Source organism: Sus scrofa, chromosome X (assembly GCF_054392235.1).
Source record: "Sus scrofa isolate SSC_HxYL_T2T_F1_AM1 chromosome X, Sscrofa_HxYL_maternal_Yorkshire_Landrace_v2.0, whole genome shotgun sequence".
NCBI classification, from domain to species: domain Eukaryota; kingdom Metazoa; phylum Chordata; class Mammalia; order Artiodactyla; family Suidae; genus Sus; species Sus scrofa.
In genome coordinates, this window is record NC_139401.1 from 130953334 (window position 1) to 130979578 (window position 26245).

Below are 26245 nucleotides of genomic sequence, written 5' to 3' on the forward strand. Positions count from 1 at the left end.
AATGCAGTTTGCCTCACGAAACCTTTAAAAAGCTTCTGGCAAGTATTTGGAGGGCCCAGCTGAGTTCCATGACTAGGAATTTCATTGCTTTAATTATGAAGGAAGCAAGAATGTGAATATATATTTATGTGCATGTGTGCATATAGATATAGAAACACACATCATTTTGTCTTCTCTAAATGTCCTACTGCCTCCCCAATTTTAAGTGCATCGTCTGGTGTAGCCATCCCTTGCCTCGGGGATTCGTACCGTTTGAAATCAGAAGTATGCCCTGGACCACCTTGCTGGCAGGGCTGGGATGTGGGAAGAACTCCGGGAAGAACGTCTACAGGAGCAGGTGAAAGGGCTGAATACGAAGCTGCCTTGCTGAAGAGTAGGGTCCCAAGACACAGCCATCACACTGAAGGGCCCCCGGGGACTGGGACAAGTTTTGTCCCAGGAAATGCCAGTGTCATGACCTAGAGTCCCGCTCAAAACTTTTGTGGTACCTGAGTCCCTGGGATTTTTTCTTTAATCTCAAGTGGTAGAGTCCCCGAGGTTGACTGAGTTTGGATAGTTTACTGTTCCAAGCATGTCGGCTCAGAAGTGGAGTCAAGATGGTTTAAAGACAATATTACACAGATATTAGAAAAAAGTTCTCTTGAACTCCTGCTCATACCCGTGTCAGTCTCCGAACATCAGTGGGAACGAAGGTGTCATCCTTGGTCTTATGCTTTGCTTTTGCTCTTCTCTTTCCTTCCTTCTCTTTGTCAGTTATACCTCTTGTGTTACATTTGTGTTGTATAAGCTGCTGAAGTTACCATTGCTTCTGTCAAGACCCAGCTCAAGACTGATGTTTTCTAAGAAATCTTGCCCACTCTGCTCCCTCTCTGCTATCTTCCTGTCTGCCTCTTTGGGACTTGAGATATTAGTTTGTTGCCCATTACAAACAGGATTCATTATCATTTTGAAAACATTCTGGAGTTTCATTTACACATTTTATCCCTCTGAGTAGATTACCATCTTCTCAAGGAAAGGGCTATATAAGGGCCTTTTATTTAGTTAATAAAGTCCTGTGCTCAATTTAGTAACTCAGAGCCTGGTGGAGTGCCTGTTTTGTGCAAAACAATGTATCAGGTCCTTTTCAAATTAAGGAACAGAATAATTGCATTTGGAAGAAGAAGCTTCTGATCAGATTTAGAAGAAGAGCCCATCAAAGCCCTAAGCTGTCAAGCTGCATGATATTCACTGTCCTTGTCGTCACTCCCCTTGCCCCTGGATCTAGAAGATTCACTGGTTCTTGGCTTCAGGAAGCATATCCTTATCTGTGGACCATTCCCTATCCTTTTCTATTTGTCTGAAGCTGAGTGTCTATTCATTGTTAAAGCCAGCCCATTCATTATGATACAGATCTTTACTCTTTGTTCCAAACTATTGCTTGGGTCAGTCCCTCTCTAGTGTGAGTGTGCTCAAAGTGTGGTTCAGTCCCCTAGTGTGCTTGATAAAATGAAGATACCGAAGCTCACTCCTAGGCCTTCAAAGTACTACTTGTGATCAGGCCTGGGAATCTGCCTCTTAACCTATTTACCCCCAAGTGATTCTGAAGCATACCGGTATTTGAGAACCCTATCTTTAGGAGCTCTGTGGTGAGTTCTGTCTCGACTCACTGTCTCTACTTTGCCTCATCTTCCTTCACCCCCAGAGCAGAATGCCTCCTCTTTCTGAATGGCACTCTCTAGTCTGAAATTAGCTTTTGCTTATATGCAAAGCAAATCTGCCAAAGAAAGAACTGAGTTTGGTGGTCAACCAAACCCATCGTCGATAGAGCCATCTCTCTTCTCCAGTGATTTCAGAAGCCTGCTGTCTTCAGGGGTGTGGTCTTCCAGAAGCTTTTGTAATCTGGGCTAATTGTAATACTTTAAATGAACACTGATCATGATGTAAGCAACAATCTCACCAAGCTCTATGTATGTCCAAGGCCATGTACTCACACAAAAGCCATTTCTAACATATTCGAAGTACTGTATAGGTGCATTAATTCCAAAGCTATTTATTATGGATGCTTTATGTTCTGGATACTATGCTAAGCAATATGGAACTTAAAGTATTAAGGAGCAGTTCTTAGATGTGGTCTGTATCTTCACATTGTAATTGGTGTTTGGCTGCTCAGCTTCCTAGAGAGTTGAGCCAAAAAGAAAGAAACCATTTATTCAGTAAATATTTAATGAATAACAGGCACTGTGCTGGGTCCCGGGGACACAGTGGTAACCAGGACAGACGCGGTTGTTACCCTCTTGGAACTGACACTGTAATACGGGGTGCAGGTAATACATAGAGTAATGAATAGATGAAACAATTACCTATTGAAAAGTGTATACACTCAATGCAAACAGAAATACAGTATATTCTAGGGGCCAGAGCAGAGATCAAGAGAAATAGATGGATTCAGGATATAATTTGGAAGCAGCACCATGTAGACTTGCTGATGGATTAGCTGTGGGGGCTCGAAAGACCAAAAGTAACGAAGGTGATTCCTAGACTTCTATCTTGAGAAACTGAGTGGATGGTGGTGCCATTTGCTCGTATGAGAAAGACCAGGCATGTAATATTTTGGTGCTAGGGGGACGAGGGAACTGAAAGCTCTAAACTAGATCTGTTCTAGTTGAGATGTTCTACGAGAAAGGCAAGAGTGTATTTTGAAAGGCCATCATGGAATTTCAGGAAAGGACCAGGGCTGGAAAGTTGGGAGTCATCAACTTAGAGGGAGACTCGTTTTACTGGGTGGAGAATGTGGAGACAGAGGACAGAGAGGAACCAGAGAGCTAGAAAGTAATTGAAGAGATGCTCAAACTCACTAATGACAGCAGGGAGCTCACCCAATGGAAAGGTAGGCTTTGAAAAGTGGAAAATGCCAGATGCTGAAGAAGATGTAGGATCGAGGAGCATTCATGTACTACTGGCAGGAGTGGAGACTGGGTAAACCATATTGGATGGCAGTGGTCAAATTGAACACATAATCCATGACTCATCAATGCAGTTCCTGGATTGTGCAGCTCAACAGGTCCATGGGAGACACTAGCAAGGATGTTCATGGCCACAGTGACAGTCACAGCGGTGGGGGTGAGTTGGAGATGGTCTGTGTGTCTGCCCCCGGGGGAGTGGACAGGCAGGATATGGTGTGAGTCAGTAGTCCTTGGAATGCCATGCAGCAGTAAGTAGCAGATCAGATGAGTCTAACCAGTGTAGAGTAGAAGAAGTGCAAAACAGCATGCCACGTATGATGCAACACAGAAGGTAAAATGTATGCATATGAGATGACTACATATTTAATAAGAACACACACAAGCCGAAGGATACACCTCGTGCATGTTAGAGTGGTTACCCATGAGGCCAAAGGGAAATGAGATTGGGAGTGAATACATAAATTGCACAAGAGAAGGGCCTTGTGCAGACCAATGACATTGGGCCATGATCCGAGGGCCGATAAAACTCGGTGCTCCACAGGTTCAAATCAAAAGGAGAGAAAAGATGAGAGAAGCCAGTTCCAGACTGAAGAGAGCCAGCATTTCCAAGTTACAAGAGGTGAATGCATGAGGTCACCAGGTAGGAATCATGTCCCTTAGGCCACCCAGATTTTTGTGCTTTTACACTGGCGAGAAATGATATATAAGTCAGAATGACCATTTCTGATTTGTCTCAGGAGATACTGTCATTCACCATTTTCAGAGTGAGCAGGACTAGAAAAATAGGTTGTGCCACAGTTTTCTCAGATGTGCTCATAATCTCTATGCCAGGAGCCTCCTAATCGCTTCTCTTGCCTGAGAATTCGCCTCCAACCCTCCCTCTATGTTGCCAGAATGAAAGTTCTGGAAATACAAATGTGATCACGCCAGTCCTCCTCTTAAAAGTGTCACTGGCTGGGTGACCTTATGTCAGTGACGGCACCTCTCTGAATTTAGTTTTTATGCCTGTAAAACTCAGGGTAAGAATTCCTAACCTACAGGGCAGTGTTTCTCACACTGTAGGGTGCACTAGAATCCCCCGGAGGGCTTGCTGAAAGAGTCCTGGGCAGCACCCGCAGAGCGGTGGATTCTGTGGGTCTGGGATGGACTCGCGAACCTACATTTCTCCTAAGTTCCCAGGTGATGCTGGTGCCGATGGTCCCGGGATGGCACTTGCTGAACCGCTGTCCCGGGTTATTTTGAGTTGGAGAAATGATGCGTGTCGAGAGCCTTCCTGCTAGGCTGTCCGTAAATGGAAGTTGCTGTTGTTGCTTTCATGTCCCTCCACTGCGCGGTCTCCACTTCTCCAGTTTCGTGGCCCACCACCAGCCTGCACACATCCTGTGTGCCAACCACAGCCAACCACTCACTGTTCCCTGAACCTTCTGTGCAGGGCTGCCTTTGGGGGCCTTCGCCTGTTCTAGTCGTTCTTACAAGAATGCCCCGGCCCCTCCTCTCACCCACACCACCGTCCCACTCTGGAAGAGTCTCCTCTTCTTCAAGGCCCAACTCAAATGTGCAGGAAGTTTTTGTGCAGCTTCTCCAGTTGGATTAATTGGTCTTTCATCCATCTGTTCATTTATTCATTCGTTTGGTAAATATTTATTGAGTGTCTACTCTGTGCCAGCCTCTGTGCTAGCTGCTGGGAATGCAGTGGTGAGCAGAAACTGAAATTGGCCCTGCTCTCAAGGAGCTCAGAGCCTTCCAGGAGGAAGGAGATATTATTCAAGTACGAATGGTTGTCAAATTACAGGAGTGAGACGCGCCTGGTGGGGATGAGGGGGAACGTGCTGCTTTGAGCGTGAGTAACAGAGGAGGGGTCGCAGAGGTTTAAAGAGGGTCTTTCCCCATATAAATGGTTGAGGTCCGTAAGGTCGGAATGGAGGGACAATCCAAAAGTGACTTGGGTTGGCAAAGTGTCTTTTGTCCAATGAACCTATTTTCCGGTGAGTTATGAAGATTATTTCATTAATTCTCCTAATGGCACAATAAGCAGTTTCCCAGTTAACACTTACTGAGCCCATGCTAGGTTCCTGCCACTACTCGTGCTACTCTCACAGGTGTCAAGCCAAAGAAGACCTTGAACTTGCTCGCTAGTTGCTCATGGTCCAGTGGGAGCGGTTTCCTGGACACAAAAGTCATCCTCAAGGCACGATAGGAGAAATGGCATCATCACCTCTTTCTCCCCCCCACCCCCCCGTGATTTGTGCCTCACGCAGAGGTGATGTTTTTCCACCTGCGCGCTAGGGTTGCCGCCAGGATCAGGACCAGAACCTAGTGTGCAGTGGATGTTAGATGAGCGAATAGATCCCCACCCTGCTGCCTTCGTTCAGGGTTCCATCATGGCTCACCTGGACTCTGCCCCCTGGCCTTCCTGACTCTAGTGATACCACCTTCAATCCATCCCTCCTAAAAAACAAAACCAAAACACAACCGTGTAACTCTCCCTATTAAAAACCTTTCAGGAGTTCCCTTGTGGCACAGCACGTTGAGGAGCCAGTGTTGTCACTGTAGCGGCTCAGGTCGCTGCTGTGATGAAGGTTTGGTCCCTGGCCTGGGACCTGCCACGTGCCGTGGGTGTGGCCAAACAGATAAAAGCTTTCAGCTGCTCCCTCATGGTTCTTGGAAACGTCCAGACCCCGCGTGTGGTTTCTTGAATGTGCCAGCCTCTTTCCTGGAAACTCCACTCCTCACTCCTGTGTCCATTGGTCCCGGCTGGTGAATATGAGCCAAAAGCTGAGTTTCCCTACCTAGGCAAAAACCTGCCCCAGGCTCCCTTCTATCCTCTCCTACATCCTTCGCGCTCGGTCTTGAGGGTGGAAGGATGGAGTGGTTTGTGAATGACGGAGTCGTGAACACCTGAATTCCAGCGTCTTACAGAACCCTGGTCGCTTGTAGCTCCCGATTGAACAGCCCTGTTTTCTAATTAATTTCAGGTCAGCGTGTGACAGTGGGGTGAGTGAACACGACAGCCTCTGCAGAAGGTGAGGTAAGTAACAGTGACCTGTCTTCTCTGTGTTGGGAATCAACTTGGCCCAAGAGTGGTGTCCCCTGTGGCTCTGCTGGGGACAAAGCCTGTCTCGGTGTTGCAGTTTTCTCAACTTCCTTGTGGAGACTCAGTCTGCCCTTCGCTGCAGCGTGCTTCGGGATTCCTACAGGCATCGCCCCCATACATCCAGAGCAGAGTGTAGGAAGAGGCACATATGCAGGTCACGGCCAGGTCATGTGGCTGCTCCCTGAGGGAAGGTTCCAGTCTCTTAGGAATGTCTGCGTCCTCTTCCTGCCATGTGGTTGACTGTTAACACCTGGCTTTCAGTACCATAAGAAGAAACTTCGTTAAAATACTTTAGCACTTCTGCTTTTAGTAGAACTAGGAAGCCATGAAGCATGCAAACAGGGCATGAAAATGAAATACATCCTCAGGATGGTTATGAAACTCTTTCAGACCCAAGAAAAGTTTCACTTCAGTCTGCATATTGGTTTGGGTGGGAATTTGCACCGTTTCCTTCACTGAAGCCAACGGATCCATGTCTCTTTTCTGCCTACTCCCCTTTTCGCCAGAACGGCCTCTGGGCCTTCTTGGGACAGACCTGGGCCTGACAGCGTCAGACAGTGGTAACTTCCAGATAGAGATAGGCCTCTGCTGTCTATCACTCCCAACCTAAAAAGTCAGAGGGTGAGGACTGACTCGTAGACTTCTGAGCAAACACTCTGAGCTGGACCAACCCTGAGTGGTCACGACGGTACATCCTAAAAGGAACCCCGGGTGCCAGGGTCCCTCTCATACTCTGGTTTTCTGTGTGCCTGTTTTCTCCCCTGGAGTGCGAGCCTCTGTAAAGCAAGGATTCTGATCAGTCTTTGGTTTTCTCCTCTGCGAATCTCCCTTTACCACAGCCACGCCACTTCCATCCTCTACCCCCTGCTTCTAGCCCATGCCTGCCAGGTCTTCATGAAATTTCTGTTCATGTTAGTATTTATATTCATGTTACGATGCTGGTCCCTTTCCACAGAGCAGCCTACACTCACTATAAAGCAGAATGCTGTCTGGTCCCCTACTCTTCCAGTGGGTTTATAGGGAAGGACCCAGAAGACTTTTCAAAGCAGAGGCCCTCAATCCAGCACAGTAGGGAGACTTCCAAATAGCAAAAGTGTGGCCTTTTGCCTTTAAAATGTCCTTTTCATTCATTAGCAAAAAAAAAAAAAAATCAGGTTGCTGTTTTTCATATTTTCTTTTCATGATAAGAAATATGGCAGTCATGTTGTCCATTTAATAAATATATTGCCAGTGAAATATCATGATGCTTAATTTTTTGATTCCTCAGTCATATCTGAGTCCTATTATGAAGTTAATTCACCTAAAAGAAGAAATGACTCCTGCCATTCCTCTGTTCCTACTATTCGGGCAGGTGACACATGAGTTCCTGGACACATCCAGGTGAGACCTGGAAATATAGAATGTTCCAGGGTTGTAAATGATGTTGGGAAGCCAACAGGTATCAGCAAAAGAAGCCCTGGACACTGCGTTCTGATAGGCTGCCGGCAGCTGACATGTACACAGCATTCTCTTGTCCTCTCTAAGAAAGGAGCTGCAATTATGAAATGGCAAACTAAAACATTTGGATGCTTAGATAACTGCGTCTCTGATGAGAATCCATTCTGCCTGCAAGTGGGCTGGGAGCCTGGTTAGAGGAATAGGTTCTAGAGATTCCCATTCAAGAACCATTTCGGGGAGTTCCCGTTGTGGCTCAGCACATTATGGACCCGACTAGTATCCATGAGGACGTGGGTTTGATCCCAGGCCTCGCTCAGTGGGTTAAGGATCCAGCCTTACTGTAAGCTGTGGTGTAGGTTACAGATGCGTCTCCTATCTGGTGTTGCCATGGCTGTGGCGTAGGCCAGAAGCTGCAGCTCCTATTAGACCCCTAGCCTGGGAACTTCCGTATGCTGTGGGTGTAGCCCCTAAAAGAAAGAAAATACATAGTGCAAACCTTGGAAATATTATGCTGGAGTTCCTGTTGTGGCTCAGTGGGTTAAGAACCCATCTAGTATCCATGAGAACTTGGGTGTGAATCCCTGGCCCTGCTCCGTGGTTTAAGAATCTGGTGTTGCCTCAAGCTGCAGCATAGGTCACAGATGTGGCTTGGATCTGGTGCAACATATGCCATGGCTGTGGTGTAGGCTGGCAGCTGCAGCTCCAAATCGGCCCCTAGCCTGGGAACTCCCATATGCCGCAGGTGCGGCCTTAAAAAGAAAAAGAAACAAAGGATCCATTTTGGAAGTTTGAGCTTGGCGTGTCCCTAGAAATACTTTGTGAGTAATTTTCATCCTAACTGCTTATTGGTGTTCTGGTTACCAAAGGCTAGCAGTAAAAACTAACACAGAAATAGGTTTCTACGTCCGAAAGCTGAAAAATCATTGGCTCAGGTCTGAGCTGATGGTTCCTATTCCGACTGGATTCCTTTCAAATGAAAGTCATTTGCTATATTTCAGCCTTCCAGTTCTTCTGGAAGGGATCCTCCAAAAATGCTGGAATGATCTTTGAATCCATTCACACAATCCAAATCCAAAACACCAAGGAATCCTATTGGCTTTACCCTCAAAACAAGTCCAGAATCGAACCAGTTCCAAACCACCTGTGCTGCTCTGACTCTAATTTAAACTATAATTAAATTTCACCTAGATAACTCAACAGCCCTTTTCTTGGATACGTCGGTTTATACTTTTCGTCAAAATTGGAAATTTTGGGTGATTGATTCATCAAAAATTTTTTCTGCCCCTCTCTCTTCTCCTTTGGGGACTCCAAGGACCCAGATATTAGGCAGCTTGAAGTTATCTTACAGCTCATCGATGTTCTGTTTGCTCAGGGGGAGCTTCTTTCTCCTCTCAGTGTTTTATTTTTGATGACTCTTACTTCTTTGTGTAACAGATTTGTTACTCTTTTCTCATTCAATGTCTTAGATGCTGTTAGTCCTAATCCGTGGTATATGCTTCATTTCAGACATGAGTACTTTCATTTCTAGACATTCAATTTGGATCTTTTTCATATGTTCTGTGCCTCTATTTCACAGGTTCAGTCTTCCAGTCTTTCCTCCGGCTTCTTGAGCACATGGAATACAGTTTTAATGTCCTGATCTCCTAAATCTGTCCTCTGTGTTCATCCTGGGTCAGTTTCGATTGGTTGACTTCTCTCCTCATTATAGGTGGTATTTTTCTCTTTTGCATGTCTGATCATTTTTAATGGGATGCCAGCCTTTGTAATTTTTTGCCTTTGTAAGGTGCTGTGTACTCTTGTTTTGCCCAAGATATTCTTGAGATTTATACTGACCACACTTCAGCTTTTGGTGGGGGGACTAAATTTGGAGGCTTCTCCAAGACACCCTTAACCTTTCCCACTTGATAACTAATGTTCCTCTGGAGTTTGGTGCTTTGACAGAAACAGCCATCTACAAACTACTTTGTCAAGTCTCCTTTGAACTGAAATTCTGACTGAGGGGGCTCCTGTATTGCTTTTTGCATCTCGTGGGGATTTTACACTGCCCTCGGCACTGCTTTCTACATGTCCTTTCCATCTTTGCCTCTTCCCTATGCATCGATCCCCTTATGGTCCATATAATTGTTTGTGGTCCTGGCCTGTACCAACGAGCAGGGCTAAAGGGCCTGTTCAGGTTCAAACTCTATGATGCTGCACATGTAGGCATTTGACAGCCCCTGAAGGGCCCAAGAAGATCAGGAGTATCCTTTTCAATTGGAACAATTAAGGCATCATTGAAAAAAAAAAACTACATGTGGATATATTAACACACGGATCATGATTATAAGATTTTCCAAGTTTCTAGGGGAAAATCCACTCTACTTGCTCTTGATGCATCCGTCATAATCAGTATTTTAGTAAAGATTGTTCCTTAAATAGATGTCATTTTCAGGCAGATGCAGAGTTTGTTAGGGGAAGAATGCATGATGACAAATGGAACAGAACCATAGCATTTCCTGAATCCAGGCTATTGAAATCTGCTCTAAAGTGTAAAAAAGTAAGAAAGTAGGTGTAAAAAAAGTAGGTGTCACACATGCACTCACTCTTGAAAGGCTTTTGTTATATAATTTCACTGTGAGGAAGAAAGAAGGATAGATGATACTTTTTGTAAATGGAAATAGCATCTAGTGTCTGCCAGGAAGAATTGCCTATGAAGATTATATTCCTGAATAAAAACAGGATTTCCTTTGTAGTTGAATTCAGTGAGCAATTATGGTAAAATATTATTAATTGAGATATATTCATGTTCAAAATGTGGTCTTTTGGACACAGTACCTGAAGCTTACTTTTTTCGAGCAAATTTCTTCCTCGTGATTTTTTTAGACAATTTTTGCTGCTGCCATTTCCTTGGTTATTATCCAGGGCTTTGTCTTATCAGGCCCCCATTCTTATTAATCCTGTTCTGTTTGTCAGCATCCTAGCTTCCTACCCTTCCATGCAGTTCATGTGTGGCTCATGTTCTCATCTTGATCTCAAAGCTGAGACCCCATGAACCACCGTGATAATGATCTTTTAGAGGCGCAGAGAACGTTCCACTTTACAATACATTTTTGTTTCATTTGATCTTCATGGGAGGTTTGTTCTCTTCCCATTTTACAGACGGCAACGTTGAGGTTCAGTGTGGTAGTCATTAATACTGTTCACCAAATGTTTCCACTTCTCCCCCTCACATGTGGGTGTGAGGATGGCACTTCCCAGCTTCTTTATGGTTGTGTGAAGCAATGTAGTTAGTGGAAGTGACACACACCACTTCTGGGTTGAGCACTTAGTTGCCGATGTCATACCCTCTAGAACTCTCTTGTCCCTTTGCCACAGTGACTGGCAATGTTGGGGACCGGCCCCTAATAATAGCACAGACTATTGGGATTGGGGGGTTGTACATGGTTCTTGGCCTCCTGACTGCTCCACTCAGTAAGAAATATACACTTGACCAAGTCTAGTTTACCCACCCCACTTTCCACTATGCTGGTGTTTCCAGAAGACAAAAACATCTTCTCGTTCAGAGTTAAACAGTGTTCTGTTTAACTTGGTTTGTCCAATTCTCTAAATACAAAGATTCATGATGAATTTCGAAGGGGTAAATAGTATACCAAACTTTCCAAAATTATTCGCCCTATCTTTTCTTGCCTAAGAACTGGTGGGATTAGCTTCTGCAGAATGTATTTGGGACGCAAGCGTCACACTAGACGCCCTAGGCTTTTCTTCAGGTACCTTTCTTCATCTTCCTGGGGTTAAGGGTTAGAGGTATGGCTAGGGGAGTTGGGTGGAGGTCTAGAGGGAGAGTAGGGTTCGAGTGAAGGTCATTTACCAGCAGTGAGCACGGGTAAGGCAGGGTCATAAATGGAGCCAGTCAAACAGCTAACGATTAGGAGCCCCTATTTGGAGAACTCCCTAAGGGCAAAGGTACGGATACACACTTCCTCTCTTAATCCTGCAGGCGCTAGTAGCATCCCTACCTCACAGACCAGAAACTTACCCAGTGTCACCCAAACATTAAGAGAACACGTCAAGATTTGCATCCATAGCAGTCTAATTTCAACACCTGGTTTTTAGTCACCACGCTCTACTACTTCCTCTTAGTTTGTAAAGTCCAGTTCTTAACAAAGATACCCCTGGCTTCTTTGGCTTTTCTCTTTACTAGCTGAACTAGTGGAATCTGTGTGTGTTAGCAATGAAGAATCTACAGCAGTCAACCTATGGGTTCTAGAGAACTTTGACGTTTGCATAACCAGGTATTGTAGTTTTCTGCCCAAAGTCAGACTTGCAGATAAACCATCTCCCAGAATGGTGACAGCCAGTAAACAAAATACTTTCAAAACATCTTGAGGGAATAGAATCACTTTCTAATTTAAGGCAACATCGCTTTGATGTCGAAAAGAAACTGCGGTGTGGTTTATGACAGAAGCAGAAACTGGTTACAAACTGGTATCTCTTCTGCAGATGGTTTGGGTCATTTGTAACTGGAGAAATAAGTTTTAAATTGCTAGGCCTCTAAAAGAAGGTGACTTCTGATTCAAAAAGTCTCTCTCTTTTTTTTACTCATACACTGCTAAAAGATTGGATTTGGATCATTTAGTTTCCCCCTTTACATTTAGTTTCTGTGATTAGGTCCATAGAGATCAAGAGACATGAGTCATAAACATTGAGACAAAAAGGCCTCTGACTCATCTCGAATTTGTCGAGTAGATGAGTCAGTGTATTGATTAACTTGAGTGGCGACTGAATTTTTCCCTTTCATTACCAGTCATCCAGACCCAGATTTGGTAGTGAGATACTGTTTTGTATTTTTTGACCCTCCGACTTTGTTTTCTGTGGTTTGGTTATTAGCTTTTACAAATGTCTTGGTTGTCTCTTCAGCACTGAAAAGCAAGCTATAAACAAAGGCATTGATTGACTCAGTGAGTTGAATCACTTGGTGTTTAATTATGAACTATTTGGAGAGTGTTAAAAATTCATGCAGTCTTGTATTTGTGGTGGTACAGGTTTAAAAGTCATTAAGAAACAGCATGACTAGCTTAGATAATTAATATTTGGCTTGAAAAATAAAAACATTGCAATTATGAACAGCATGACCCATGGTCAATTATCTATCACATTTTGTCAAGTGAACTCCACAACTCAAATGGATTTATGATGAAATTATTCATTCATTCATTCATTCATTCATTCAACAATCATTTATTATTAATTGCTAAGGGTCAGGAACTGTGCCAGGAACTGTCAAGGACATAGAGATGAACAAAATCCTTACTTGTCCTCAAAGAGCTTATTATCTAGCAGAAGGGTTTATATCTCTGTACACAAAACACCCTTTAATACAAAGATACGTGTGGCAAATGAGTAATAATAGTAAAGCACCAAAGTAATTCTCAGAAGCGAGTTGTTACTTTTGAGGGGAGGGGGAGAAATAGGAGCACCTTCATAGGACAGATAGGCTTCTAAGAAGCAAAAATGGAGAAAGCGTGACCGGAAAGCAAAACATTGTGAATGACAAGGGACATTCAAGGACGGAAACTAAGGTAGTTTAACAACCGTAAATATGTAGTGTAGGGCAGTGCCTCCCAACCTCTGTCATTTGTAAGACTCATCTAAAGATCTTGTTTTTAACTTTTCTAATGTTTTAACACTTTGTGCAGATTCTTTTTGTGGTAGGTCCAGAGTTGGTTGTACACATCTGCACTTCTAACCAGCTTTTCCAAATGATATCTGTGCTGTTGATAGATGTCGATGGACCACATTTGGAGTAGCGCGGTCCTAGGGCACTGCATTAGGAGTCAGAGACAAAGGTGGACCAGTGGCGGATGGTGTGGTATAGAAAATAGGGGCTATAGGATTGTATAAGAAGGTGAGGTTAATGACACTGGATTGCTCAGAGAATGTTTCATAGAAGTAGAGCTAGACTGAGGATTTGAAAGAGTAGAGGACTCAATCAAACATGTTCGAGGAGGCAGAGATTCGAGGTGAGTAAAATACGGCAAACAAGTATACAAAGGAAGGATTACATGGTATATACCCAGGCAGCCATGAGCAGACCAGTCTGATGGGACTGGAGGGGATGAGTGGGTAATAATGCTAAAAGCATAAGGTGAAGCATGAGGGTCTTGATAGTCGAATTAAGATGTTTGGCTGTCAGCTCGCATAGAGGCTTGGTGTGATGAGCGTACTCATTGAAAAGTCAACAAAAACCACATACAAGTACCCCATTACTAAGCCCTGTACCCAGTGCTGGGCCCGCCTGAAGAGGGCGCTGCCAAATGTGCCCCTGGCAAGGAAGGCTGGTAAAGTGAGGCTGGCTGGTTTGGAGTTCTGCAGAGGGTATATTTGCTAATGCTTAGTACGACTGCATCCTGGGGAAACACTGAGAGGCAGCTAGACTTAAAGGACCGAAGATTAGGAGGAAGGTCAGGCAGAAGATTAAGATTTGGAAGGCAATCATTTCCGCCTTGTGAGATGATGAACTTGCCCAAGGAGGACGTCTAGAACAGCAGTTCTCAATATTTTCTGCAGGAGCATGGACTCTTTTGAAATCTGATGAAAGTTGGGGCCCTTTCGCCCCAATGCAAACACACTTTGGCACAAATGCACAGAGGTTTCCCAGAGCCCTTGGAAGCTTGACCATTGATTTCTAAGTTTAGAACCTCTTGCTTCTAAAGAAAAGAGGTGGAAGTGCGAAGGCTTGGAAAGGAAAGCTTCTAGAAGGGAACAGGGTATGTCAACATTGTCATGGGGTCAATAAGGAAGAGCACATTGGATCAGGCAGAGTCAGGTTCGATGAGCGAAAGAAATTTCAATAATGTGTTGAGAACATAAAAACCTACGAAGAGAGTTAAGGCATAAGTAGACAATGAGAGTGTAGAGTTAGAGAGAAGGCTTTTAAAAAGAGAGGGGGATACTGGAAAAGATGGGTAAGGCAGAGAGGAATCCTAGGATGAATAAGAAGAAAGTTAAAAGGCTAAAAAACTCCTGCTAGTCAATTAGAGTGGGAAGTTGTCCACTGAGGAGGGATATAGAATTGGCAGCTTGAGAAAATGTTCGAATTGGCAATCGTGAAGCTAGGGAGTCCATAAGAGATGAAAAGAAGATTCGCAGTCAGTATTTGATATAATATTAAGGATGAAATGTCTGGTGCATTTGAGTTGGTGATGTTTCTCTGTGCCAAGTGTTCCGCAGGATTGACCATGTATACCTGACACGGCCAATTGCAGGGCTAAATGCTTGGGACAGGAGTGTGGGCACACTTGCCCCCAGCTCTGTTCTTCTCCTGTTACTGTGAGGCTCTCTCCTGGAAACAGCTTTCCAAGAGTGGTTATTTCTCCCATCTAGGCAAATTCTTTTTATGGCGAGGCCGTGTTATCTGTATAACTGACCCATTGGAGAGGGGGCCGTTGTCAATGAAATAAATTCTGCACCTGTTGTATCTCATTCACTTAATTGGAACTACCGTATACGCATGCATATGGGGTAGACTTTCATATGAAAATGTGAATGTAAATCATGAAAATCAGCCCACCAGCACAAATTTGAAATTTATCATGCTTACGGGCTTACTCCCCGGTGTATGATAGCAGTCCAAAAATACCTACCAGTGGATTCTGGTTTCCTCCGCTTCCTGGCTAAGGGTCTGAAGGTCCCCAGGGGAAGTTATGTGGCTCGAGGGGGATAGAAACTGATCCGGGCTGACACGGGGAGCCACACAGACATTTCGCAGACAGAATGTAAGGTGTCTGTCCCTGCCAGAATTGGGACTGGATTTGTAAGATGGATTGCAGTGTAACAGTCGCCTCCAGTGTAGACAGTCTGAAATCATCCCTTTGCGCTGTTTCCAGCTGTGGTGTGTGGCGCCCACAGGGGTGGGGTGGCGTGCAGAAGGGCCCTAGCTCGGGCTTGGTATGCACAGCCGATTCTTAGGGACGGCACTTTCTTCTTTCCCCCTTCTAATTGCTGATGGCAGGAAGGGAGTGCTGCTGTTTTGATAGCAGCACAGTGAATCCAGCTTTAGCAATTAAGGCTTCTACCTATGGTAGAACTGAAATTTAATTTTAATTCATAAATAGTCAGATTTTCGAGCCTCCACATGCATTTTGTCGACATTTGTCCACATTACAAAAACACAACGCCAGATGACACATTCTGGCACTGCATTTCATCTCCATTTGAGAGACAGAGAATTGTAATGGGGAGTTGGCAGAGGTGTGTATCTGCACTTCGAGCTGGTGGGAGCATTCTGTTCCTCTTTGAAGCTCTGAAAGGCATCACTTCTAAGCTGTGGGGAAATGGCCGGACTCTCCATGATGCCAGCATTTCACCATCATGAGTTGATCCAGGACCCCAGAACACACAACTCAGCCATCGATGGCATTCTAGCAAAATAACCAAAACAGAGAGCTGTCAAACTGGGGGCCGCAGCCTAGCGACCACTCAGCTGTTATGTGTAATGTAAACACAGCACGGTCTCCATCCAAAAACATTTGCTAAAAAACCTAATTGCCATTCTGGGGTGATTCTGAGAACGACAAGGGCGTGAAGCAAAGCCCTCAAGGAGAAGGACCTGGAATTAGGGTTAGGGTTAGGGTTAGGCCTCAGAGGCCTCAGAGATCACAAATGCCACAGGGGCCAGTGGAGCACACATACAGGGGCCCAAGAAGCATGCTGGGCCACGTGCGACCACCCAGTCATGCGTGTGGCATGTAGAATTTCCTCATTTGACATTTTCCATCCTTTGCTCACAATCAGTTTCTCACAATCAATTAATGCGTATTTTTGAGGACCTGCTCTGTGCAGGGTCCCATGTTTGTATCTGTGGCCATCTCCCCAACTGAGCAGACTCAGAAAAGACCAAACAGTGACCTTTGTTATAACTTGCTCTCTTTTCTCCAGAATTTTCTAAGCTTCTGATGAAATGATAAAGAGGGAGGATGGGGACATGAGCTCGATGCTTTTTTGTTTGTTTGTTTGTTTGTTTTTGGCCTCAGCGTGTAGTAGCTTGATGTGGGATCTCAGTTCCCAGACTAGGGATCAAATCCAGACCTCAGTGGTGAAACCGCTGACTCCTAACCACTAGACCACCAGGGAACTCACCCATGTTTAATTGAAAGAACTATACAAGGAAAACAATCTTGTCATTAAAATGTTGAATATTAATGTTAAAAAAATTCATGTAGAATTGAGTTACTTAGGTATGGAGGGAGTTTCTGTTCTGAGGGAAACTCCATGATAGAGCATTTGAAAGAAGAGACGGGAACTAATGTTTAATGAGCTTCTAGTCTGTAGCCGTGCTTAAAGAAATAAGACAGAATAGGAGTTCCCGTTGTGGCTCTGTGGTTAACGAATCCGACCAGGAACCATGTGGTTGCGGGTTCGATTCCCTGGCCTTGCTCAGGGGGTTGAGGATCCGGCGTTGCCGTGAGCTGTGGTGTAGGTCGCAGACGCGGCTCGGATCCCACATTGCTGTGGCTCTGGTGTAGGCTGGCAGCTGCAGCTCCGATTGAACCCCTAGCCTGGGAATCTCCATATGCTGCGGGAGCAGCCCAAGAAATGGCAAAAAGACAAAAAGACAAAAAAAAAAAAAAAAAACCCAAAAAAACCCAGAATAAGACAGAGCAGTGATCGTGAAGTATTATCCCCACCCTGAAGGCACACACACACACACACACACACACACACACACAGAGATTATGTATATGTAGATATATATATGTGTGTGTGAGATAGATATATGTGTGAGATAGATATATGTAGTCCTGCACGCATATCCAGTCCTCTTCATTGCCATAGGGAAGGGATGCTCCCACAGAAATGAAAAGGAAATGAGAGCCACATTCTTAGCTTTTGAATTTCCAAATCCGTTCCCCATCACCTACTCCCCGGATAAATTTTCTCTGAGAGGTGGAACATGACTGTTGGAAACAGGTGGCATGAGGTCAAATACCAAGGCCACCCCATACTAGCTGCATGACCTTGGGCAAAGCCCTTAATTTCTCTGTGCCTCGGTTTCCCTATCGGCAAAATGGTGCTAACAGTGATACCTACCTCACTGGGTTTTTCTGAGATTCCATTTGTAAAGTGTTTAGAATGGGTACCCGGCATACAATAATAGCCATCACTATATAAATGCTGGCTGTTCTTAGGTGGGGGGAAAGGCGAGAGGGTCAGTCCCTCAGCTGCAGACCCCGACCCACAGCTCTGAGGTTGGGGATCGGGGGAGGAAAGGATGACAGGAACCGAGGGAGATGTGATGTGTGCTGCCCTTTGCAGATGGTGCCCTGGGCAGTGGCAAGCCTCGGGGTGATTTCCATCCAAGCCCAGCATGGCTCAGGAAAAAAAGATCAGAAACCACTGGGGGCAGGGGGGAGGTCCGTAGCCTGAAGACACAGAGGCAGCCTCACAGTCTCCCTCAGCGGAAGAGTGGTACGAGAAAGCAGTTGAGGTGGAGTTCAGAGCTGAGAAAGAGCCAGGGTAGGGAGAGGGCCACAGCGGGGCGTGATGGCTGGAGCAGCGGCAGCTGGTGTGTGTGCCGGCAAGGGAGCATGGTGCCTGCTGACGAGTGGATGCCCTTCACCCTGGAAGCCCAGCACTAAGTGAGGGGGGGAGGAGCCCCTGAACTGACTGAGACAGTGTGTCTGCCGCAGAGCAACAGGGGGATCAGAACAAGAAAGCAACCTGATTTGCAGAAAAAGAAGTCACACATTTTCCACACCTGTGTTTAAGGCGTGGCATTCACACTCGAGACACGTTTAGTTATTTTAATGATCGCAAGTGTATTAGGCACTGGTTATTATTACCCCACCTTAGAGATGAGGGATGTGCAGCCGAGGAAGATGGAGTAACTTACCCAAGGGCACACGGCTAGCAAGTGACAGAGCTAGAATTCCAACCAGCTGTCTGGGTCTGAAGGCCTGGAGGGAAAACGCGGGTCTAGATGTCAGTAACGTTAGGACTAAGGGGGTCTCCACCAAATGATGGGAAGCACACTCCGTGCCTTCTGCTGGGGGCTCCTCCTCTGCCCAGGACTTGAGCAGATCCACTTTATGTGTCAGAATGAACCTCCCAGCCAGGGCAGTCACCTCAGCCCTGCTCGCCTTTCAAAGCTTACCTGGCAGGTTTCCCAGAACAAAACAAGGCAGGGTCATTTCATTGCCAGGAAAGGAGCTAGATAACACTCATTTGAGCTCTTTTCACATGGTGTTATTTCTTACTTTATGAAATAAATATGTCAGGCATCAGACCCTCAGTGACAAGAAATCTCCAAAAACATCTTGGATACTGTTTTTGAAAAAAGGCTTAATCCAAAGATCGGCGTGTCACTGGAACAAAGATACCTTAAACCCTTAAGCCTGGAATTGTTTTGGCAGCTAAGCTCTGTGCTGCGTTCTGATTCAAACAGAGAATTCCTCTAATTGATTTTTATCTCTATAGGCGATTTGACCATGCTTCTGTCTCACCTTTAACGTTGTACCTTCTTGAATATAGCTTCTGATAATTTTACCTGTTCAAGTACATAGGAATCATGGCCCAAGAACCTAATTGAAAGAAATTGAAAACTGGACAGGAGAAACTTCAAGCAAACGCAATGATCGGGTAACAATGGAATTCCAGTTCCAGCATCCACCCTGATAATTCGAGCCCACACTAGAAAAGACCCAGGAGGTACACCACGAGCATTGGAAGGCACGACTGTGTTGCAGTTTGGTTGTCTGGCACTGAAAAGGCCCCTGGTGACAGTCATTACCTGAGTTGAGTTTACCTTATTCTCATCCAGCTTTACACACACACCAGCTAGCGTAGGCCTGGAATTTAAACACTTTGTAGAAACACACATAATACATGATGTGCTTTTATTTGTAAAAATCTCCTCTACTTATGCAAAGAATATTGAATCTTATTTCCCTTCTATGTTTGGAATTCTGGCTGAGCTTATTTAAATCTTCACTGACTTACCTTTAAGCAGAATCTCATTTGAATGCTTTTATTGCCTAATGTTAATAGTATAGGGGTTTTTTTGGCGGTGGGTGGGGGAAAAGGAAGGATTTATTGCTCTCAGCAAGTAAAGAATACACCGAGGAGATTTCCCAGGCAGTGTCTCCCCACTAATTGTATAGTTTTTCTTGATGTTTTTGGTTTGACTTTGCTTCTTAGTAGGAGTTGCACCATTTTTAGGTGCAAATGATCATAGGCAAAGTAAATGCAACAAGGGATTTAGATACACAGAGAAATATTTTGTGCTTTCTGTAGATGGTAAGACTCCCCACAGATACGGAGGCACAAAAATGAGCAGGCATAATTCTGGCCTTCTGCATTGAGTATAGTAAACTCTTGTCTCTCCACATGGACCTTAGCACCTTGGGTGAATTGTTTGCATTAATTTTTTGGTGTCAACATCAACTTCCCATAGCCTGGTTCACCCTTCTCCCAGACCATCTCTCCCCATTGACTGGAATTATTTACGGTCTCGTCTAGTGAAGGTACTGACTAAAGTTAAAAAAAAAAAAACAACAACAACATAGGAGTTCCCATCGTGGCTCAGTGGTTAGCGAATCCGACTAGGAACCATGAGGTTGCGGGTTCGATCTCTGGCCTTGCTCAGTGGGTTGAGGATCCGGTGTTGCCGTGAGCTGTCGTGTAGTTTGCAGACGTGGCTCAGATCCCGCATTGCTGTGGCTCTGGCATAGGCCGGCAGCTACAGCTCCAATTTGACCCCTAGCCTGGGAACCTCCGTATGCTGTGGGAGCGGCCCTAGAAAAGGCAAAAAGACAAACAAAACAACAACAACAACAACAAAACAGAGTTAGGAAAGTAGAATAAATTAAAAGACAGAATGTTCTAGGCTAAGATAGTACACTTCTAAAGCCAAATATAAATGACTTTGGGCTCTTCAAACATCCTGAATTATCTGCACTACAGTTCCTCTCCCCTTTATGGATTATGGAGCGTTGGCTACAGTTGCCATTTGGTGTTGAATCCTGAAGGCATGAGCAGACTTGAGCTAAGAAGCATGTACATCTTCCATATGGAGCTGTTATAAAAATTACCTAGCTGATGTTGAAACAGTGAAAATAAAAGGCCAATCTTGCTGGAACAGTGAGATAATATAAAGCTAAAAGACCAGAGGATAGAAAGGTTGACCTCCATTTTCTTATTTTTCCTGTGTTACTCATTTTTGTTCTTTTTTTTTTTTAAATAAAAATGCCTGTTGGATATAGACGTTTGGGTGAAATTCATTAAAACTTGCATTCTATTACCTTGGCCATAAAAAAAAGAATGTAATATTACCATTTGCAGCAACCAAATATTGGACCTAGAGATGGACCTAGAGAATATTATGCTTAGCGAAATAAGTCAGACAGAGAAAGACAAATACTATATGATATCACTTATATGTGGAATCTAAAAAATAATACAAATGAATCTATATACAAAACAGAAATAAACTCACAGATATAGAAAACAAAGTAGTGGCTACCAAATAGGGGAGGGAGGTGGGAGAAGGACAAATTAGAATTTACTATATAACACAGGGAATTATACCCCATATCTTGTAATAACCGATAATGGAATATAATCTTCCAAAAAAAAACCAAAACAAAACCCTGAATCACTATGTTGTACACCTGAAACTAATGCAATGTGGTACATTAACTATACGTCAAAAAAACAAAAAGGTTGCATTCTAGAAGGCAGAGCAAAACAGAGCACTTCAGCACATGAGCACATGTTGGCATCTCTCTGAATAACTGGTCATGTTGTGTTTGAACCATGATTAACAACAAACGTTCTTCTGATAGCTATGAAAACTTCAAGTGCCTTTTCTCAGACTCTTCTTTATTTGAATAGAAAAATGAATCTGTGTATTTGAGAAAAAATAGTTAGGGAGCTGTTATGTATTGTCCAAGTAATTTGTTAAGCCTTTAATAGGATTTTTCTTGGAGACTAAACGTCGTGTTTGGTAAAATTATTCAGACTTAAAACACAGTAAGGTCATGTTCATCCAAGAGAAACTCGGGAAACTGATGTTGGTTGTAAACTACGCTTAAATTCATTTTTACTTCTTTACTTTGTTTTTTTTTTTTTTAGAAGTTCATAAAAAACCATTCTTAGTAAATACCTTTAAGCAGTATCCTAGTTGAATGATTTCATTGCCTGATGCCAATTTTACGGTTTTCCTTGATGTTTGGGGGTTTTGTTTTGCTACTATTATTAAGGAGAAGAAAGAAGAAGGTGTAACAGTGGACTCTTTTTTTCTCTCTTGGTTTCATCTGACTTTACATGGCTATGACAGAAATATCAGGATTTTCTTTTTTGCATTATCTCTTGGTCTTGCTTTTATAGGTAAATGGTATTATGATTGTGCTGTTGGAAATCAGCTCTTGCTTTTGATCATGTTACAAGTGAACTGTCTAGTTTATGTCCAACTGTTAGATTAATTCCTTTGAAATATCGGAGGCCGCAGGTTTGAGACTTGAGGCTTTTTTTAGCACAGGAGAGGAAGTAAACAGGTCAGAAGCACATCATGTCAAAAGCCTGAACCATGAGGTGGTCCAGGAAACAGCCTGAAGGGGTGGAAAGAACAGTGGATGAAGACTCAGGAAACCAGAGGCCAAGGACTTTTGCTTTCACTAAGAGGCCAGGGGACTTGGGACCCATCCCATGCCCTCTTTGAGCTCATGTTTCTCATCTGTAAAATAGGAACAATGATACGCCTCCTGTTTTCTTGTGAGATTGAAACGAAAGCGTTTTGCAAAGCATAAAATACCAGAGACTTGTATTGGATTCTTAGTATTGAGAAAGGGTGTTGCTATTCTCCTAAGAGAACAAAGAAACTGTTCATTGTTTATCTTTATGTCATATGTAATATATGACTTGTTGTTTAATAACTATAGGATGTTTATATTCTGCTAGGATGCCAGCTGGCGGAGTTTACGCGGAAGTCAAAACAGATAAATAAGGACATGGATCATATTAGAGGGAATAGCTGGAGTGATTCTTAAGTGTTATATGTTAATGGCTATGCCTAAATCAGTTTCCATACCCAGTTTTTTAGTTAAGAATTTATGAAAAGTGGTTTGGTTTCTTGGACTTGCTAAGTTCTATTTGAATGCGCTGTTGTTCCCCAATCCAAGTTGCCTTGTTTTGAAAGCCTATAAGCCATTACAGCCTTCACAATTCAGTGCCTAGAATTTGCACTGTGCTCTAGGTTATTATCAATTGGTGATACTCAAGAAGCAGCCAAGTCATTTTCTGTACTCAACTTTTTTTTTCAGTGACACAATGTCACAGTGACATTCTCAGTCTCCTAATCACTCAGGTCAGACATTGTCACTGTCTCTACACACTGTGCCTCGCATGCAGACTCTCCAGATTTCCCCTGAACACCCCCTGCTGTCTTCCCAAACAGCCACACGTGGGGGTGTGGCTTTGTACCCCTTCCTTAAGTCACATTAGGCCTAAATGCAGCAGACCGGTCAGAATGAGAAAACCTTTGAAACTGTGTATCTTGGTTATTGTCAGTAGTCTTAAAGTGTTAGTGACAATTGCTGTTATTTTGGAAGCACCTGAACTGAAGATATCCTTGGTCCTAGTCTTCTCCTAGTCTTCGCTGATAGTCTTCTCTAGAACCACTAGGGGAAACTGTTCTGGAGTCATTGGCAGACATCCTTGGTTGGCAAATTTGACAGCTGTTTTCAACCCCCTTTGCCCTTGCTTCCTGTAGGTATGGGAAAGCTAGGTACCTGGAGCTAGGTTTGGCTACGTGATTCTTTTCTGGACAATGAGACATAGGGGAAGTCTGCTGTAGAACTTGGAGGAATGCTTGTGGTTTCCTGATAACAGGGCACATATCCTCTTTTCATTCTTCCTGCTGAAATTCAGAGAAAATGTCTGAAACTACAGCGGCCTTCTTGTGACCATGAGGTGATAAGACCTCTCCACCACCATTGCACACACGTACATACAAAAGTCAAAACTTTTGTTTTGAGTGTAGCAGAGTAGAGAGCTGGAAAGAACCTAAGTCCATGACGACATTGTTGAGCTATCTGCCCAACTGTGAGACTGCCTTACTTCATACCTTCTTCTTCCTCTCTCTCTGTTTTTTTTTAGGGCCGCACCTGGGGCTTGTGGAGGTTCCCAGGCCAGGGGTCAGATCAGAGTTACAGCTGCTAGCCTACGCCACAGCCACAGCCACACCAGATCTCAGCCACATCTGCGACCTACACCACAGCTCACGGCAATGCCGGATCCTCAACCCACTGAATGAGGTCAGGGATTGAACCCACGTCCTTATGGATACCAGTCGGATTTGTTACTGCTGAGCCACAGTGGGAACTCCCATACCTTCTTTTAAGTTAACAGTAAATATCCTTGTAGTTTCCTCATAATATTTGTCACGTATTAGTTATTTTCAACCAAAAGCATTCCCAGTGAATATATAACCCAAGACTGCATGACAGCTTCAGAAGGGTGAAGCCACTTTACCTTAAAAATATCCATGACTTCTATCCCTTGGTTTGCCAGAGAAGCTATACAAAGTATATTTGAAGGAGTCTGACAGTAGAATTTTTTCAGTGAACATCATTTTTATATCTAAAATGTAGGGAGTTCCCTTCGTGGCTCAGTGGTTAACAAACTGGGCTAGGATCCATGAGGAATCAGGTTCAATCCCTGGCCTCACTCAGTGGGTTAAGGATCTGGCATTGCCGTGAGCTGTGGTGTAGGTCGCAGATGCGGCTCAGATCTGGTGTTGCTGAGGCTGTGGTGTAGGCTGGCAACTGTAGCTTTGATTCGACGCCTAGCCTGGGAACTTCATATGCCACAGGGGCGGCCCTAACAAGTAAAATAAAGTAAAATGTAAATTACAGTCCTCCCACCCCAAGTTTAAATCTTTATAATTTTTTCTCTTTATTCTACACTGAATTGTAACAATGCTGCTGTTCTTATTACTCCTGTCCATAAAAGGGAGCAAAGTTAGTTTTTTCAAAGTTGAAATAAAAAGCCTCCTTAAATTGCTTAAAAAAATAAACACAAACAGACATCAGGTAGATGACAACAATGGTTATAGCATAGCTACTTGCCACTGAATATATGCTACCAAAATGATTTTAAAATAGCCAGAAGGTAAAAAGGGAATCTACCTGAAAACCATACCTTCAGCATAACTTGAAGACAGAGAATATTCCCAAACTTCAAATAACTGTAAGTGAAAGGAGAAAATTCACCAGTTCCTAGAGTGTGATCTCTCATAGTTCTGCTCATGCCTGACCTACCATAAGGCAATATGGCAAAGACAGACCAAGAAAAAGAAAGACAGAACAGAGACGTAAGCAAAGGTCTTGAGTTTATTTAAACCTACTGCCAGGAAGACTCATGTCTACTCTAAGTCTAAAAATAGTAGAAGAAAAAGTTTTTAGGAAGATCAGAGCATGAACTACAAGGAGGGAATTTCCTATTAGACACGACTGAGGGATACACATGGTTTCAAGCGGTCACGTCCTGTTTGAACAAGCAGGCATGGTGGGAAAGGACAGGCATGGTGTGAAGGAACACGTTTCAAAACACATAGCTGTGTGGGGAGGAAAAAACACAAGAAGGAAGGGAAAAGAATCATCCGGCCATTGGGTAGTCAACGCCATATGAAGGAAAAGGGTGGAAATTTAGGGTCCTGAAAGGCAAAAGAGATGAAGATCTGGCAGGGTTCAGTGTCTCGTGAGGGCTCTCTTCCTGGCTGGAAGACAGCTGCCTTTTCACTGTGTCCTCAAGTGGCCTTGCCTCAATGTGTGCGTGGAGGGGGGGTGGAGAGAGATCTTCCTGTTTTTGTAAGGCCATCAATCCTAAAGGATTAGAACTCTACCCATGACTTTAGTTAACCTAACTACCTCTTTAAAGGTCCTGTCTCCAAATACAGGTGTGTTGGGGGTTGGGGTTTCAACAGATAAATTTAGAGGGGACCTAATGCTGTCCATAGCAGTGCCATTAAAGCAGAAGTTTTTAAAAATACTCTAATACCATAAAAATGAACAAAAAATAAAGGCTATGGGCAGGAAATAAAATATCGTACGAATGAATTGAGGATAATATCCTGCTCCAAACAAATCAAAACATGAAGCAGAAAAAAGTTCTGTCAACCACCAGCCATAACTAAATATACCCAAACAAGCTCTTAAGGCTTTGAAAAAACTACATTGAATCAGAAATTCAAAAACTAAAACTAGCAATGGACTGAAAACAAGGAGAAATAAAGAGACTTGAATGGATTTTGGAAATAAATGAAAGAAAAAGACAAAATTATCTCATAAAGGAAAAATAATTACAAGGGGCCCAAGGAAGGGAGACTAGATTGAAAGGAAACTTTGTAAAGGGGCCTTGAAAAAAAAAGGCAGGGAAAAAAAACCAGGAGTATAAAAATGTCAAGAAGAAATAAGTAAAAATGGTCAGAGAGAAGACAGTGGAAAGGGAAGAGAGGCAAAGAAGGAATAATATTTGTATTATTGGAGTCCCTGGGGAGGAAAAAGCAAAACACTAATACAGAGTTAAGATTTAAAACTAGAAAACAAGAAGACGTCCCAGAAATAGGAAAAGACCTGAATTGACCCTTAAGTACCTAGGGAAATTAACAGAGAATGATCAGCTTCAGGACATGATTCAATAAAACCATTAGATTTTAAAAACAAAAATAAAATCTTCAAGGCCTTTAGGCAAAAAGATCAATTAACTTATAATATAATTAGACTGACATAGACCTTTC

The 26245-nt window shown here is 43.6% G+C and overlaps 1 protein-coding gene across 1 annotated transcript in view; it reads left to right on the forward strand.

The window, feature by feature from the left end:
- Nucleotides 1–26245, forward strand: part of AFF2 (ALF transcription elongation factor 2) — a 535022-nt gene that overhangs the window by 4497 nt on the left and 504280 nt on the right. The window contains exon 2 of the mRNA XM_085006501.1: nt 5918–5970. The gene's annotated coding sequence lies outside the window, so the exon portion shown is untranslated. The remainder of the gene's footprint in view (nt 1–5917; nt 5971–26245) is intronic.